This window comes from Watersipora subatra, chromosome 1, assembly GCF_963576615.1.
Source record: "Watersipora subatra chromosome 1, tzWatSuba1.1, whole genome shotgun sequence".
Lineage (NCBI taxonomy): Eukaryota > Metazoa > Bryozoa > Gymnolaemata > Cheilostomatida > Watersiporidae > Watersipora > Watersipora subatra.
Genome location: NC_088708.1, coordinates 10,857,095 through 10,873,453, shown reverse-complemented (window position 1 = coordinate 10,873,453; position 16,359 = coordinate 10,857,095). Strand labels below are relative to the sequence as shown.

At 39.7% G+C, this 16,359-nt stretch overlaps 1 pseudogene; it reads right to left on the bottom strand.

Annotated features, from left to right (window-relative positions):
- Nucleotides 1-2,797: 2,797 nt before the first annotated feature.
- LOC137398639 (uncharacterized) lies at nt 2,798-5,976 on the bottom strand (annotated as a pseudogene).
- Between the last annotated feature and the right edge of the window lie 10,383 nt (nt 5,977-16,359).

Here is a 16,359-nt window from a genome sequence, read left to right as displayed (position 1 = left end):
GAGCTAAAACCAATTAATATGACTTTTATTAAACAAAAGCTCCCTAAAACACAAAGATATATAATGCGATAAAATGCGTGCGACACGGCACAAAATCTTCTAACGTATCTCCATGCTTTCAAGGATTTTGGAATGAACATCAACTATATTTTTCGGCCGACCAGAGTCATGCCAGAACTCGCCAAGAGCGTACATCGCCATACCATGAGTTGGCCTATCTCGATTCGACCAACGTGCATACACATTAACGTATGCGTATATGCATGTGTATTACACACGCATACACCGAATTATACCATCCCTGAAATAGCCAAGGTCATTTATTAGCGTAGCAACTTGAGCGCCATCTTGAATTATGCTACATGGTTAAGCACCTCTTTATAGGTAGTAACCCAGCAACGTTGTACAACATTTAATCTCAATGAGCTTGTGGGTGCTTTTATCTATCGCCAATCTTAATTAACTTATATATCAAAGTCAAGATAAAAATCTAAATATTCATTCAAGCTATACAACAGTATATCAAAGTCAAGCTAGCTAAAGATCTACAGATTCATAGGCTATAAGTTTTTGTTGCAGATGGCTATTGGCATGGTTTCAACAATAGGTAGACAACTCTATATGGGCTCTATATAATTTGCGTTTCTTATCATCAGATGTTTCCACTGGATTTAAGGGTATTATTGGCATTGCTCACCTTACCAGCCCAGCAAATTTTAGCTTTAAAACTTATTGACTATCTAATAAGAGATCACAATAGGTTTTACATCACCAAAAACAAAAAACTGGTCAAAACTGTTGTATACATTTGACTAAAATCTTGCAACCTACATTGCTTTTATCGAAAAGTGGTTGGATTGGCCTCGAGCCTAGATTAGCTTTAGCTATTGCGCCAGTAGGTTTCAACACTCAATATATCTTGATTTGTGATATATTTATGTGTTATTCGTTGAAATAGACCAAAAACAAACTATAAGTTTTAACTACAGTATGTTTGACCACAAAATTTATTTGTGATTTACAAAATAAATGATTTATGCATAGAAAATGAGCCAGATGCTTGGATGCTAATACAATTCTCAATGGCATTATATACAAAAATTATATAATGAATTAAACAACTAAATGCCTTCGAGCTGTACAAATTGTATCCATATATAAAGCAAACTATAAATCTTAATTACATTATACTTGACCATCAAATTGGTGTGTGATTCAGAAAATAAATTATCTATGCATAAAAAATTAATGAGCCAGATGCTCTGATGATCCTAATATCTAATAGCATTATAGTATATATAAATAAATCTATATATATATATTTCTCAAAGTATGTGTGTACGCATTCCGGCGATAGATCATAAAATCTTGGTATAAAGGTTCCATACCGGAGAGGATTCGATCTCGGGACCTGACATTCATCAGACCGATGCACCATTCACTAAACCACAAATATTGAATTGCTACCTTGCCAATATAATTCAGTATATGAGAGCAAATACCCAACATATTTGCGTACGACACGGGTCATAGCATAACGTCACGAGAAGCTGTTCACTCACATTATTAAAAGTACTGGCTGATAGCGCGCACCCGATAACTCTCACTACTTCTCATTGTTTATAAGACAAAACACTTTTCTCATGATATGTAGTTTGAAAGTTACAATGGCAAATGTTGTTATATGTTAAATACAAATCAATTTTCTGTTCAAAGTCTTTTCTATTACCCGAACAACGCCAGGTAGCACAGCTAGTATATATATAAATCTCAATGTTTTCCCATCTATTTGTCCGTACTTCCGTCTGTCTAGCTATAGTGATAAAGTCTTAAGACTAGCTACATACTGACATGACTAGCCGGGCATCCAGCTATATGTAGTTATGAGTTACTAGTTACTATGCCGTTCTTAATGATTATCAAGAACGTAACGCTCAGTCTTGTAGTTTCGTCATTCGCAGTCCGTATCTTGTGCTCTGTGCTTTTTGTTCTTCTGTCACTAGGGTATTTTTCTTTGCTACATATTCTTACCCATCCCGTTCTACACTGGCTTACATATTCTCATATACAGTGTTATGTGACCATTGGCTTTCCATGAAAGCTGGCTTGCATATTACTACGCTAATCCCAGGATAGCTTGATGCATATGGCTATTAGAAATAGCTGAGTTTAGCAAATCCATAACAATAATTTAGTATTAATTTGTATTAGTAATATTTTGCAGTTTAGATTAAGAGTACGACATAGCAGAAAATAAATAAAATACACCTGCAAGTACCTCCCTCATCTACAACTCTACTTGGTTTGTCGCGAATGTCGATGTTGATGATGATGATAATGACCTCTTTATTGATTAAAAATAATACATAAACAAAAACAGAAAAATGCCACTTTTTGCGGGCCAAGACGAATGGTTAATATTCGAGAGTGTATAAATACAATCTATAGTGTAATTGTTTCTGTACAGATTTTCAAAGTGTTATAATGATATAATATTGTAATGATAATATAATAATATATACAGAATGATACTTAAAAATAAAGATTGCATGAGTATTAGATTGGCAATTTCGAAGTTTATATTCTATGTGTGATTGTGCTGTGTCCTCTGAGATTTGGTGTCTGCAGCTCTCGTTTCTATTCCATTAACAACAGACGGCCCTAGTCGCCACAAAACTGAACCTCAAGCACCAGTTTGTAACTGTAGGCTTTAGCGTTGCCAGTTACTCCCCAGTAGAGGTATAGCCTTGTTACAGCTTGGCCTTGGCTGTCATTTGGATTGAATATTGTTAGAACATCAGTCTTTTCGTGAGATTAAGGAACGAGATGACTGATTTTCAGTTTTCTGTTGAAGGGTTAGTATGAGCTCTGGCGACATCATAGTCTGCACAGATTTGCACAGTCTGCATAGGTTATTAGTTTTTACCAATCCTCTGGTAAGTTGTAATCGCTCTTCGGTGTATAGAAGGCGTATAAGGGGCATGTTTGCCAGTAAATGTAGTGATTCGCTGAGAAGGTTGTAGTGAGCGCCGAAGAACAGTTTAATAGGACCATGCAAAAAGAGCTTAATCTTGTGATCCCATAAGGTTACACCATAGAGTGATTTTAGCATGATAACTTGTGCGAGGATTCTTCTTGATGATTCTGGGTTAAGCCCAGTGTAAATGGAGGGTTTCAGCATATCCATACGTTGAGTGAGACATTTGGTACTCATGCTGCATTGTGTCTCAAAGGTCAGGTTTTCATCTACGGTTATACCCATAGATATATATACCTAGATTGGCCAATAGGGAAAAAGCCTGTCAGACCAAAATAGCACGACGCAACGTCACTGTATTGTACCTCACGCTTGACTGCACTGCTGTTTACAATGAATCTAATGGGAAGAAGGTAACAAAATTACATTTAATTTCACATAAAAACCTTCTTGTATACATAATCCAGTAAACTAAAGCAATTCTGTGATAATATCTGATAACCACCATAGATTAAAACTATAAAAGCTATGAATTGTTGCACACAAATCATGAGCCATCATGGCTTTATTTGCAACCCTCTCTTATCCCCATTCTTTCTTTTACCCTTCTCCAAAGAATAAGTTAGAAGGGGAAAAGAGAGAAGGGGAATGGAGAGGGGAGGGGTAATAGCCCACCCACTCAAAGAGCCAGACCTTGGCTAGGTAAATAGACTAATATGCTGAACTAAATATGACTAAATATGATGAGTATGCAAGTATGTCAGAAGTCAAAAATGAGACAGAATGATTATTTTACAGCTGGCTAGGTCACCAAAGCTGAATTGTAATGATTGTATCACTAGCATCATGGATGTTACCAACGTTGATGTAAACCAAGCAACGAATTCCCTAATTACAGCTAAGAATCGGGGTGGCTTGACTTTGTCTTCGCCTGTGGTGATTGAGGTTTGCAACCACAGCGAGAAAGCGACAAGAGTGTTGCTTAGTAGTGCTGGATTGGTGAAAAACTTTGCCAGGCTAGCACTAATTGCCACCACTAAGAAGCCAGTCACGAAAGGGCAATACCAAGTTATTTGTACAGTATGCAAAAGCAAGTTAAAGGTTGACTTGCAACAAAATTCACATTGCAGTTATTTGGTATCATAAGATTCACCATGCCTTACTCTGTTGTGTTGTAGGTGTGAAATATATGAGAAGGTGATTACAAGCTCTTAAAAGCTAAAAACTTATACAGTCATACTTCAACTTACGAGCTTAATGCGTTCCGAGACTGAGCGCGTATGTTAATATACTCGCATGTTGGTGCAATTTATTTACATATCAAACAATTAAATATATATTGCTTGGTTTCCATACTCTAAAAATGCAAATAAAGCACTCAAAACAAGATATTGTAACAGAAAGAAGATGTTGGTTATTGTCATAATTTACCACATGCTTTCAAAAAGCAACAATCAAAAAATAATACAAGGAAATGTGATTATTTAAAATGTAAAATTAAATACATACAATAGCAGCTAATGCTAGCATTTGCGAGAGAGGGAGATATGAGTTATCCTTCATTGCAACAGTTGTCTTTGATAAATTTGAATTTTATCAATGTCTTAAAAGACAAACTCTAATGTTGGTATGGTATTGGCCTTCAATCTAGCTTTTTTCCCAATACCAGGTGATACTTGGTAGCTTTCACTAGTGAAGTGGTCTGAACAAAGTACAGAAGATTTACTTGGGGTCCACTGTTCTCGTCTCACTGCTTTAATCCAGGCATCCTTGCGATCAGCAGCAGTAGCAAAACTTAACAAGTAATAAAAGATACATACAATTAGTGGTGTTTTTTGCTCATTGGATTATTGACTTTTTGCCTTTGAGAAGTGTAGCATTAACCTTGTCAAATAATGGAAACTTTTAAGCCTGATTATAGCCAAAGATAACCATGCTCCAAGCCATGCTCATGTAGTATGTTCATGAATTCTCCCAACGATTAGCAGGGTGAATGTTTGTTATATTGTCCTACCTGTGGAAGCTTTTCTCTGGGCATTTTCTTGGATAATTGGAACATCCAAAAGCAACGCAGCAATTCTTACTAGTCCTCTCAGATGACTGTGAGCTTGATGAATAATGGTGAGATCGCTGCCAAAATAGCAATGAATATGAATTCCATTCTGACTTAGTGATTTATAGCAAAATGGTATCCAAATTAATGACTCAAGCATCACAAAGTAGCAGTATTACACAAGCAGCTCCTTGGGCAAAGTTAAGGAAACCTTCCAAGAGAGAGTCAATCAGTTAATGAATCAAACAAGTTGAAGTTGATAGTAACTTGACAAACAATAATGTCTGCTGATTTGATTGTCTTCAATAATTTTTTCAAACTGTCAAATATGGGGAAAATATGTCCACTATTGGTATGAAAACTGTTCTAGTTTTTACTATAAAGCCTTACAGCTGATATTTAGGAGTTCCAAGCCTATCTTTGATATTAAAAGTAGTAAAAAACTCACCTTAGTAGCAGCTGACACACCCTTCTCAGCTTCAGCCATTGTAAACTAATGATGAATCTTGCGGTCAGTCAAGCGTAAGGTACAATATGATTACGTTGCGTCATGGCATTTAAGTCTGACAAGGCCACCAATGGGGCTAGCTATTATTGGCCAATCTAGGTATATATATCTATGGTTATACCAAGGACCTTGAAGGAGTTAAAAAATTTTATGTTGTTAGTATTTATAATTGGGGATGTGAGATCTCCTTTGAATACCCCAATCTCAGTTTTCTGATAGTTGATGAGTAGGTTCCAACGATCCATCCAAGTTTGTATCTGTTGGCAGTTGTTCTCAATTTTCGTCTGAATTTCTGTCGAGTCTCTTCCAGTCATTAGGACATTGCAATCATCAGCATATTGTAACCTTGTACCGGCTATGTTTGACAGCATGTTTCTTATGTATATGATGAAGAGAAGTGCAGATAGCACACTCCCTTGTGGAATACCTATCTGACATTTGGAAGATGGGTGGATATAGTTGTTGATTTTGAGGTTGATTTCTTGCTCGAAGAGAAAGGAGTCAATGACATGGAAGTAGTTACCTCCCAGTCCTAATTCTTGCAGGCGGTAAAGCATGTGTTGGTGATTAACTGTGTCAAAAGCCTTTTGAAGGTCTAAGAACTGTGCAGCTGTACAAAATTTGTTCTTTTGAGTAGTGAGTGGTTTCAGTTAAAACATTGAGTAAATACATCAATGTGCCTCTTCCCTGCCTAAATCCAAACTGAGAGTTAGATATCAGTGACCAGGTTTCAACAAGTAATCTGAGACGCTGTTCCATTATCCTCTCTAGCCTTTTCCCAATGTGAGAGCTTATTGTGATGGGTCTGTATGAGCTGACATCCTGATAGTCTAGCTTCTCAGGTTTTCTTAAGAAAATAACGAGATTTGATGAATTCCACGGCCATTGATGGGCTGAAAAAACCTCGTTAAATAAGCAGTGCAGGGCAATAAAAAATAAGTTCTTTCACTGTTTTAACATTTTCGAATAACTTCCATCAAAATCAGAGCTTTTTCTTAAAGTTTATAGTTTGGTAAGAGCTTGTGTTATCTCATGAATTGTGATGGGTTGATTCAGCTGTCGGAGCTGGTTGTTGTATGATGGTATGGCAGATTTTTGGGTCAAAGTTAGTGGCGTCTGAGGAAAAAAGTTACTTGATTCTCAAAATCTTTTGTTGAACATGTGCGCTGCCTTGCCTGCGTCGTTTTCAATGATCTCTCCATTTGTGCCGATAAGATCTCTTACAAGGTTATCTCCCTGTTTATGAAACAAGGACTCAAATTCCTTCCAGAAGTTTTTTCCATTGTGGTCATCGAGTTTCATAGATTTTGATTCATGGTAACTTTGCTGTGCTGCAGATAGTGTTGCTTTGAATTGTGTTTTGATTTGGTCTAGTTTATTTCCATTTTCATATGAAGATCTATATTTGAGCTGTCTTCTTGCCTCCCTGAGTTGTGTTGACAGCTCAGAAAGTTTTTTGTTCCAGTAAGGTTTATTATGGGTGTTAGATACTGCCATTGGAACAGAGAGCTCTTTACACTTGAGTAATATACTTTTGAGGGTCTTGCAGATGTTCTCAGGATCAGATGTACAAAAGTCTGACATGCTTTTCTCGCACATTGTTTCCACTGTGCAGCTGAACGAATACCAGTCTGCCTCATTCCATCTATAGTATTTGGATGGTATGACTGTGGGTTTTTGTCTGTCAACTGTAAGGATTACTGGGACATGCCCTCTATGAGAAGCGCCGGTGAATAGTTCAACTGTGTCGTCAGTAAACTGATTCCTGCAATGTCTGGCAATGTCTCATTAGCAACAAATAGGTCAATGAAGCGTGATCCACTGTTGCAAAAGAAGGTGGGTTTGTCGTGTTTGTAGACAACCTCCAGGTTTAATCTTTAAATGAAGTTTATTAATGTGACTCCCGCTCAGTTCTGTTTATGATCTCCCCATGATCCATGACGGGCATTACAGTCACCAAGTAACATAAGACCATCTATTTTTATGTATGGTATCTGGTTAATGATGTTCTAGGTGGTTGCTAGAACTTGTTTTAGTTCATCAGTTCCATCAGGCAGAGCATACACAGAGCAAATGAAGTAGCAAAGGCCTGCAATCTGGTATATAATGACTATCACGTCCACATTTAATGGCTCCAGTTCGGTGTATCTAGTGACATGGATGTCATTTTTCACCAGCAATGCCACTCCACATTGTTTAGTGCTAATTGGGTTGGGTCTAAGAATGCATTTCATGTTTGGTAGACTACCATGTGGAAGATCAGCTATTTTTGTTTCAAAAAGGCAAACTATGTCTAAATATTTACTCCAGATATATCTATCTAAAACCATTATAGTATTGTTTGACATGCCAATGATGTTGAGTTGACACACATTGAACACCATTTTGAAGCTTTTGGTGTCGTTGAGTGATTATGGCTAGTCTCCTTTTGAACTCGTTGCATTTGTTTCTCTGCTCAGAGCTATGGGTGCTTTTATAGTTTCTGCAAGTAGGTCGTTTGGCGCATATTAAATGAGAGCTGACATTGCTGTCTTCTCCACAGTGTGGACAGGCTTTTTCACTATCATATTCGGTTGACGAATGTCCAAAGGGCCAGCAATTTATACAGTGTCTGACATGGGGCCTCTATTCCAGGGCCTCATCTCTGACATATTGGCTCTGACTGGCTAATTTGATACCTCCCTCAATTGTTTTTGTTAGGTCTTCTGCAGTTTTGAAGAATATCTTCACTGTTCTGAGCCTTTGTTTGGTGGGACCTTTGGTCATCCTGACCAATTTTGTGTCTGAAAACAACATGTCTAGATCATTCTTGAGATCATCATCATCGATATCTAGGGGACTTGTTTGGTGGGAGTCCGATGCTAGAAGAACCAAATATTTCCCCTGACCTCTATTGTTCTATGATCATGTTCGTCATGTCTTCGGTGGCTACTTGAACCATCAGTTTATTTTTCTTGTGGGGGTAGTGTGTTATCCTGTCAATTATTACTTTGTCTATGTGCTTACCAATCTCTCTCCTTACTTTGTCATCTGAGTTGGCTTCATCAGTGTTGGTGATGTTCTCTATAATGGTAACTTTCTCTCTCTGGAATTGGATGCTTCCTGATTTGCCTGCATTTGATGGAGCTTTAGTGGATGACGGGTTTTTATTTTTGGGTGTTTACAGTGTGTCACAGTTCTCCATTCTTCCTCATCACCATGTTTATTCTGATGTTCAACAGCATTATTGACAGTGGTGGACTAAGTTGAAGTAGTTGAAATAAAATAGAATTTGAAATAAAATAAGATTTAACTGTGCAAGCTCTGGTGCTTCACCTTAAGGGGAATCGAGATGTAAGTCGGATTTCTACCCCAGATGCACATGCACTCACAGGCACTCTAGCCACGTTGGGCTCGCTAGGATTTACACCAGCGTCCGCAGAATCAATATCTTACTTCCTCCAAAATAAAGAAAATACCCTGATAACTAACTAATATTTGTTCTCTTTGTGTTCTCAGAAATATTCATTCTCAGTGACAGTTTTACAGAGACTTACAAGCAGGTTTCCGCAAAATTTCTGCGAAAAATAACTAATTTACTCACTTGAACTGGCAATCAGCTTCATCAACTATTTCTACTGATGAACAAAATAATCCAATGATGAACGGCTAGATAATGTTTCCTTTGTTTGAAGCTAGGCGAATAAAAGCTCTAGTTTAATTTCTCTAGTCTAGGCTCACATATCCTTAATTCAGCTTTGCAAGCAAAGCAAGATATTTTACAATTTTTAGGTAAGTATATTGGTGTTTGGCATTCATTTGTGGCAGATTTGTTACTCCTCGTATTATACAGCTCATTTCAAGTGCATGCTTACTTACATTATTAGTCAACCCCGCGTCATTAACCCATATATGGTCATTATTATCATATATAGTCATTATGCCCTTATATGGGCGAGCTGCAACCTATATAAAGGAAGGCATAGCCGCAGTGGGGGCAGTTGTTTTGTAATATAGTCAATACAATTATACACACACACACTTTCTCTTCATTTCTCGCTTGAGCGGTCAGCAAGAATTAATGCCGGATAGACGACCAGTATAGGCATCATCGGTCAGCTAGTTGACTACGGGGTCAACAGCTAATGTGCCCTGACTGGGTTGACCTAATTATAGGAAGAGAGGTCGACCTAAGCTAATCAGACGACGGACCTTAGGGTTGACGTGGTCTTCTATAATCACATACAGTTATAAGCACGGCAAGCTTAATGTAAGCCGACCTGTCGGGTCGCCATTAGGTACACTGGTAGACCAAGACAAAAACCAGTGTGTCACGAGGACGAGACTCGTGACACTGTGTCACGAGGCGAGAACTCCTGGCGGTGGTGTTAGCCGTGAAACATTTCCGGCCCTATTTGTACGGTCGAGAGTTTGTCATCAGGACCGACCATGCTTTCCTAGTCTGGCTGCACCGGAGGAAGGAACCTTCCTGTCAGATAGCCCGGTGGTTGGAAAGCTTGTCGGAACACAGATACAAGATTGTGCACCGAAAGGGAGAGAAGCATCGAAATGCTGATGGCTTGAGTAGGCAACAGTGTGAAGACTGCAAGCAATGTGCCGCAATAGATAGACGAGATGGTGGGCCTCCTCGCTCGGAGATCTGTAAAGAATTACAGAAGGGGACGATTCCATCAAGTCGAGTACCCACGGGAAATCTGGAAGAGATTGAGCGGCCACTTCTGCCCCAACAACCCCAGAGATGGAGGAACCAAGCAGAGGACGTCCCGGCAGATGTGGAAATCGACCAGGTCGGACCCAACAGCGGGCCTCGGAAAGACAAGGAGGCCGGCCCCAGGCCAATCCAGGAGGGCGACCCTAGTGTAAACAAGAAGGTCGACCAAGGCTTAGGTCAGCACCCCCCTATTATAGAAAAACAGCCCTCCGCACAGACGAAAGCTGGCGAAATTGTTGCACTACAAAAGAGAGCAGAGACGGCAATCGGGAAAATTTACCAGGCAGTGTTGACTGGTAGACCCATAGATGCCCAAGTTTTACAACTTGGCGACCCAAAGTTGAAGAGGCTAGCCAACATGTTTTCGCAGCTACGGATCGATCCCGACGGGGTCTTGACAGCGACAATCCCAGGAAATGGTAGAAGCAAAGCAGTCACCGTCTGCCCTTTACCTGTGCGGCAAGACCTAATCTGGGAGACACATAGACAGACTCACAGTGGCGTAGATCGGACACTAAAAAGGGTCCAGTTGGACTGGTATTGGCCAGGAATGACCAGTGACGTACGTCGGACGGTGATGTCCTGTGAAGTATGCCAACAGGCCAAACATGGCACTGGTGTAACAACCTCCAATAGACAGAGGCTCTACGCTGGTCGACCGTGGCAGAGATTGGCTGTAGACCTGGTCGGCCCCCTACCCTTAACCACCCGAGGAAACATCTGGGCTCTTGTGATGACCGACCACTTCACTAGGTGGTCGGACGCTATCACAATCCCAGATGCCACCGCGCCTACCGTAGCCAGTACGCTGGAGGAAAGGGTTTTCAGTTATTTCGGATTGCCAGAAATAATCCATACTGATCATGGGGCCCAGTTCGAATCCGACCTATTCCAGGAGCTGTGTCGACTTTGGGGAGTCGAGAAGTCAAGGACGACTCCATACCGGCCTGAAGGTAACGGCATAGTTGAACGGAATAACAGAATACTCGGAGACTCCCTGCGAGCCCTCCTTACGGGAAGAGGACAGGAGGAGTGGGATCTCGTGTTACCACACTTAATGAGAACACTGAGGGGGATTCCCCATTCAGCTACCAAAGAAACTCCAAATTACATGATGCTCGGTCGGGAGTTGCGCCTCCCTGACCAACTCCAACATGGGAGTTCAGTGGAATCTTTTCAGAGTACGAATGAGTACGCTATTGCAATCCAAGATCGGCTTTTACAAGCCCATGAGATTCTCAGGCACAGGCAGTTAAAAATCGTGGCTGAAGACACCACTGAACCACCACTGTTCAAGGCTGGCGACCTGGTCTGGATGACTCGCAGACGTCGACGGAAGGGGGAGAACTCCAAGTTGTCGGCCAAGAGAATTGGGCCTTACCGGGTAATCCAAAGCTTTCCAAATCATACGTACACAATCGAACGCCGGGGACAGCGTTCTGTGCAGTCTGAACACCGGTTGAGAGCTTACAAACCCTGCAGCAATTATCATGGAAAAGCCCCAGTCTTGCTTGAGCCTAGTAGAAGGCCTAACATGCATGGAGTAAGGAAAAACAATGGAAAAACTCAGGCAGAGCCCGTCTTAGAAGCTGAAAATGCAGAAAAGGCAAATAGGAAGGACAACTCCGAAGGTGGCGATGGGACAACTCCTAAGGAAGCTTTTGACAACCCAGAGAGCCAGCCTTCCAGTGGACAATGCCGAGATACAGAAAACTGCACTCCAACAAGTGCGGAGGCAAGAGAGCCAGCTGTCCACCGACAGCCAGACAATGTTAGCAGGCCTCAGAGGAGTAGGAATTTGCCTCCGCACCTGCGGGAGTATGAGTTGAACAGTATCCAATTAAACAATTCGGGAGCGATTACGTCATCGGCAGCGGCTAGTTTAAAATGTGCTGCCATGCCCCAATCATTCAGTCAACACCAGCCTCAGATTTCCGTTCGGACTGTGAGTGTACGTCCAGAGAGGTTGGAAATCTCGATGCCAAGGAAGTCAATGTCAGCCGCTGACCGGTTGAGGTTAGAGGCTCAGCAATTGCGTAGGACGGCCGCATACTTAGAAAAGCTGGCCGACCAGCAAGAGGCCAGCCCGTAACTGTGACAGTAACAAGCGGTTTAGACTCATTTCCTTCTCTATTTTATCACCTCATTACTATTATTTTTTTATTTTCAGTATTATTTTTATATATGTCTATATAGACGGATAGCCGTCTATAGGGGCGGCGTATGTGGCAGATTTGTTACTCCTCGTATTATACAGCTCATTTCAAGTGCATGCTTACTTACATTATTAGTCAACCCCGCGTCATTAACCCATATATGGTCATTATTACCATAGGTATATAGTCATTATGCCCTTATATGGGCGAGCTGCAACCTATATAAAGGAAGGCATAGCCGCAGTGGGGGCAGTTGTTTTGTCATATAGTCAATACAATTATACACACACACACTCTCTCTTCATTTCTCGCTTGAGCGGTCAGCAAGAATTAATGCCGGATAGACGACCAGTATAGGCATCATCGGTCAGCTAGTTGACTACGGGGTCAACAGCTAATGTGCCCTGACTGGGTTGACCTAATTATAGGAAGAGAGGTCGACCTAAGCTAATCAGACGACGGACCTTAGGGTTGACGTGGTCTTCTATAATCACATACAGTTATAAGCACGGCAAGCTTAATGTAAGCCGACCTGTCGGGTCGCCATTAGGTACACTGGTAGACCAAAACAAAAACCAGTACACATTATTTGTCTGTAGAATGTAGATATGAATACATGTAAATTGGATATAAATAGTAAATGCAGTGCATACTGTTGGTACAAAGAAAAACTTGTGGTTCAGTTAAAAGATTGATAGGTCAATATTTAACAAGTTAAATTTGCTACAACATGCATTACATAACACATGTTGAAGCATGTTTAACATCACCTAATGTACTACCCTAATGTATGTCCCCCGGTAGTTTTTGGCCAAAAAGAGTTATGATATAAATTAAATATATTGTGACTAAAAACAAAATTTAAAATGCATTAACATATTTTTTGTCTCACAAATCTACGAGTTTTTGTTTCGACAATATTTGTAGGTAACATCGCCTTTGTTTATATTGATTCCATTGATGTATGATCGTTGTTTATGCTTGATCATAATCAATAGTACAAGCTTTGGTGCCAAGGCTACTTATTGGTAATTCCCACGTGATATAGTCTAAAGTTCAATATCGTTGAGTTGGGTTTTTCTATTGAGAGAAAAATTTATGTAACATTTGATTGGTCAAATATTTTGAGTTATTGACTGGTGAAGTTGGGCGCATGTAGTTTATAGTGTGTATCGTCGGTCACAGAGCCGTACACCGTAGTTTCACAGAGTCCTGCATTAAAAACAGGAAACAAAAACGCTTGTTTCCAAACAAGCCTGATCGACATACTGATCTCTGATGGAATATTCATACCTCGCTCTCAATACCGCTCTTTTTTGCATTTACTTTACGTTTTTACAAGAGAAACGTTATTAGTAGCTTTTTGTAGGCAATTTTAATTTCTTTAAAATGGTTTATAATACAACAATCAATTTTCAAGTGACTGCCAATGAGAAGAGTTTTTGTTGATTGATGTTGCAGCTTCTCCATTATAACTTATATAAAAAATAGTAGGCATGGCCTGTTTGTTTGGAATCGAGCGAGCTCCTATATACGCTTCCGTTGGTTGCGGGACTCTGTGAAACTATACGGCTGTAGTCAGTCACGTTCGTTATACTGCATTACCGTTGTAGCGCCTTACCGACACCCCTCGGTGTTTGACTATTATATCTACCTGTCCTGTTATCCACAAGTACGGCCCTTTTTTTCTCTTTAATTTTTTTGTTTAAAAAATAAATTAAAATATTAACTAATTAATTTATTGTTGTTTGCATAGTGATTCACTAAGGGACGGTTGCAATAGCCTAAATAAATATAGGCGGTGTTGCAAAACTATATTTTGAATTGCAATTCAATATGATGATTGTTGTATGAGATGGTTCTTTAAATTTTTTTGCTGTAATCTTTTTCAGCATTAGTTTTGTAATAGAATGTACACTGATTTAACAATGTACAAGTCCATGTTTTGTGAAAAATATCGACACGGCGCGTGTGTTTACAAAAAACCAAGAACCGCTGACACCCCGAAGATTCGTACATGAACTTGTCGTTCGATAGAAAAATCCCGTAGAAAATCGTGTAGCTGTAACGCCCCAGCCACATACTGCATTCATTAGGCTGCATTTCGTGCTCTCATGAATGTGTAATGCATTATCGGATCAGCTGTTTACTTTTCGCATAGCAACTTCTTAAATTGAGCATTTAAAATACAAATTGCAGTTACTGGCATTTTAACCAGCAGTTTTAAACGTTTAATACCCTTTTATACGTTAAAATTTTACACGTTTGTTACACATGTATGTGTTTTTTGCTACCATTGTTGGTTGTAATCTTATGCAATACCTACATAGTAGACCCTGGTACTACATGTAGTGCAGTAGAAATGCAACGCTCGCGCTAGTAGGTATAGCCTGTAGGTTAGATTGCATAACGTCGCCTACTGTTTTGTGTATTCTTGCATCGTATGTACTAGTATGCTCTTTGTTCTATGTGTGCTTGCCCCTACTCTACGCCTGTAATCTAAAGAGATTTTTTTGTTTTTTTTGTGCTATCATCTGCAGCTCATTTGTTTTTTTGTCATTAGCAACATACTATGGCAGTCCGTTTATAACCACAGTCTTAGGCCCAGGCCTGTCAACCCAAGAGTGGGGCAATGCGTGAGATTTGGTTTTGGGGCAATTGATGTGTCAATGATAGCATATATAAAATTGTGGAAATTGGGGCCAGAATCTCACGCATTTCTCACGCATTTTCATTTTTTCTTTGGGGTGATTGCGTGAGTCTCACCAATGATATACAGCCCCCATAATGATATATATGGGGGGCTGTATATCATTGGTCTCACGCCCAATGCGGGAGAGTTGGCAGGTATGGTTAGGCCTATACTACTTTATTAGAGCAATTTTGCACGTTTCAACATACAGTAGTTCTTAGTCTTCATAACTCAAAACTGTTTGAGGGAGAACAGAAATGACTTGTGGCCTGACTTTTTACACAATTGGTCATACTTCGGTACTTTGAATTGAATGTTGAATTAGATGTTGTATTTGTGTTTTTCTTTATAACATTCAGTACTGTGCCCATAATTGGTTTCTTGATAAGTACTCTGTTATTTTAGCTGTCCAAAAATTGATCTGCATTGTAGAAGCTCTCCAGAAAAATATTCAGACTAAGGTAGCTATAAGTAGATTGATCTCAAGGTTCTTATCAGTGACCAATAGAGTTACATGTAAGCGAATGTGTGTACTTGCATTAAAATTCTCAAAACGATTTGTTTGTCATGGCTTGAAATAACTTTCAATATTCTCCCAAAAAGAGTTTATACTCAGACTAGAGAAGAGACAATGTGGCTCAACCCAAATCAAAGAGCAAAGCAACTACTAAGCTATTGATAGAGTGGTTTTTTGCAGCTGATAGTGCTCTAATAGTTCACTGACCTGATGGTATTGAGACTTCACTAAACAATTCATCATTAATTAATCAACGATTAATCAATTCAACCTTTAAGATGTCTCTTAAGCGTGTGCAAAAGTACAATCACCATCAATGAAGAGCCGCTAAAAAATTGACGGTAAATATCTTGGAAGTACATGTACTGTGGCTGGCACAGCTAAACCAGATGCTGAGATCTTACCGGGTATGAGAACTACTTGTTCAATGTTCGAAAATTTGAGGCCTAAGCTTTGCAGCAATAACAATGTATCAATCAATTCAAAGTTCCAGGTACATCTGTCTCCAGTGCTGAGACATGGACTATCTATGTGCAAACTGGCAAACTGCATGCATATATGATGAAACATTTATGATCAATTATGAATATCTTATAAAGGGAACACTAATACCGGAGCAGAAATACTTTCTCTTAAAGCCATTCTTAGCTAAGCGAGTTTGAGATGGTTTCGATGTGTTAAAAAGATGGATTCCCATTATCTGCTCTAAGAACTGTTTTACTCCAGAATAAATGAAGAAAGGTTA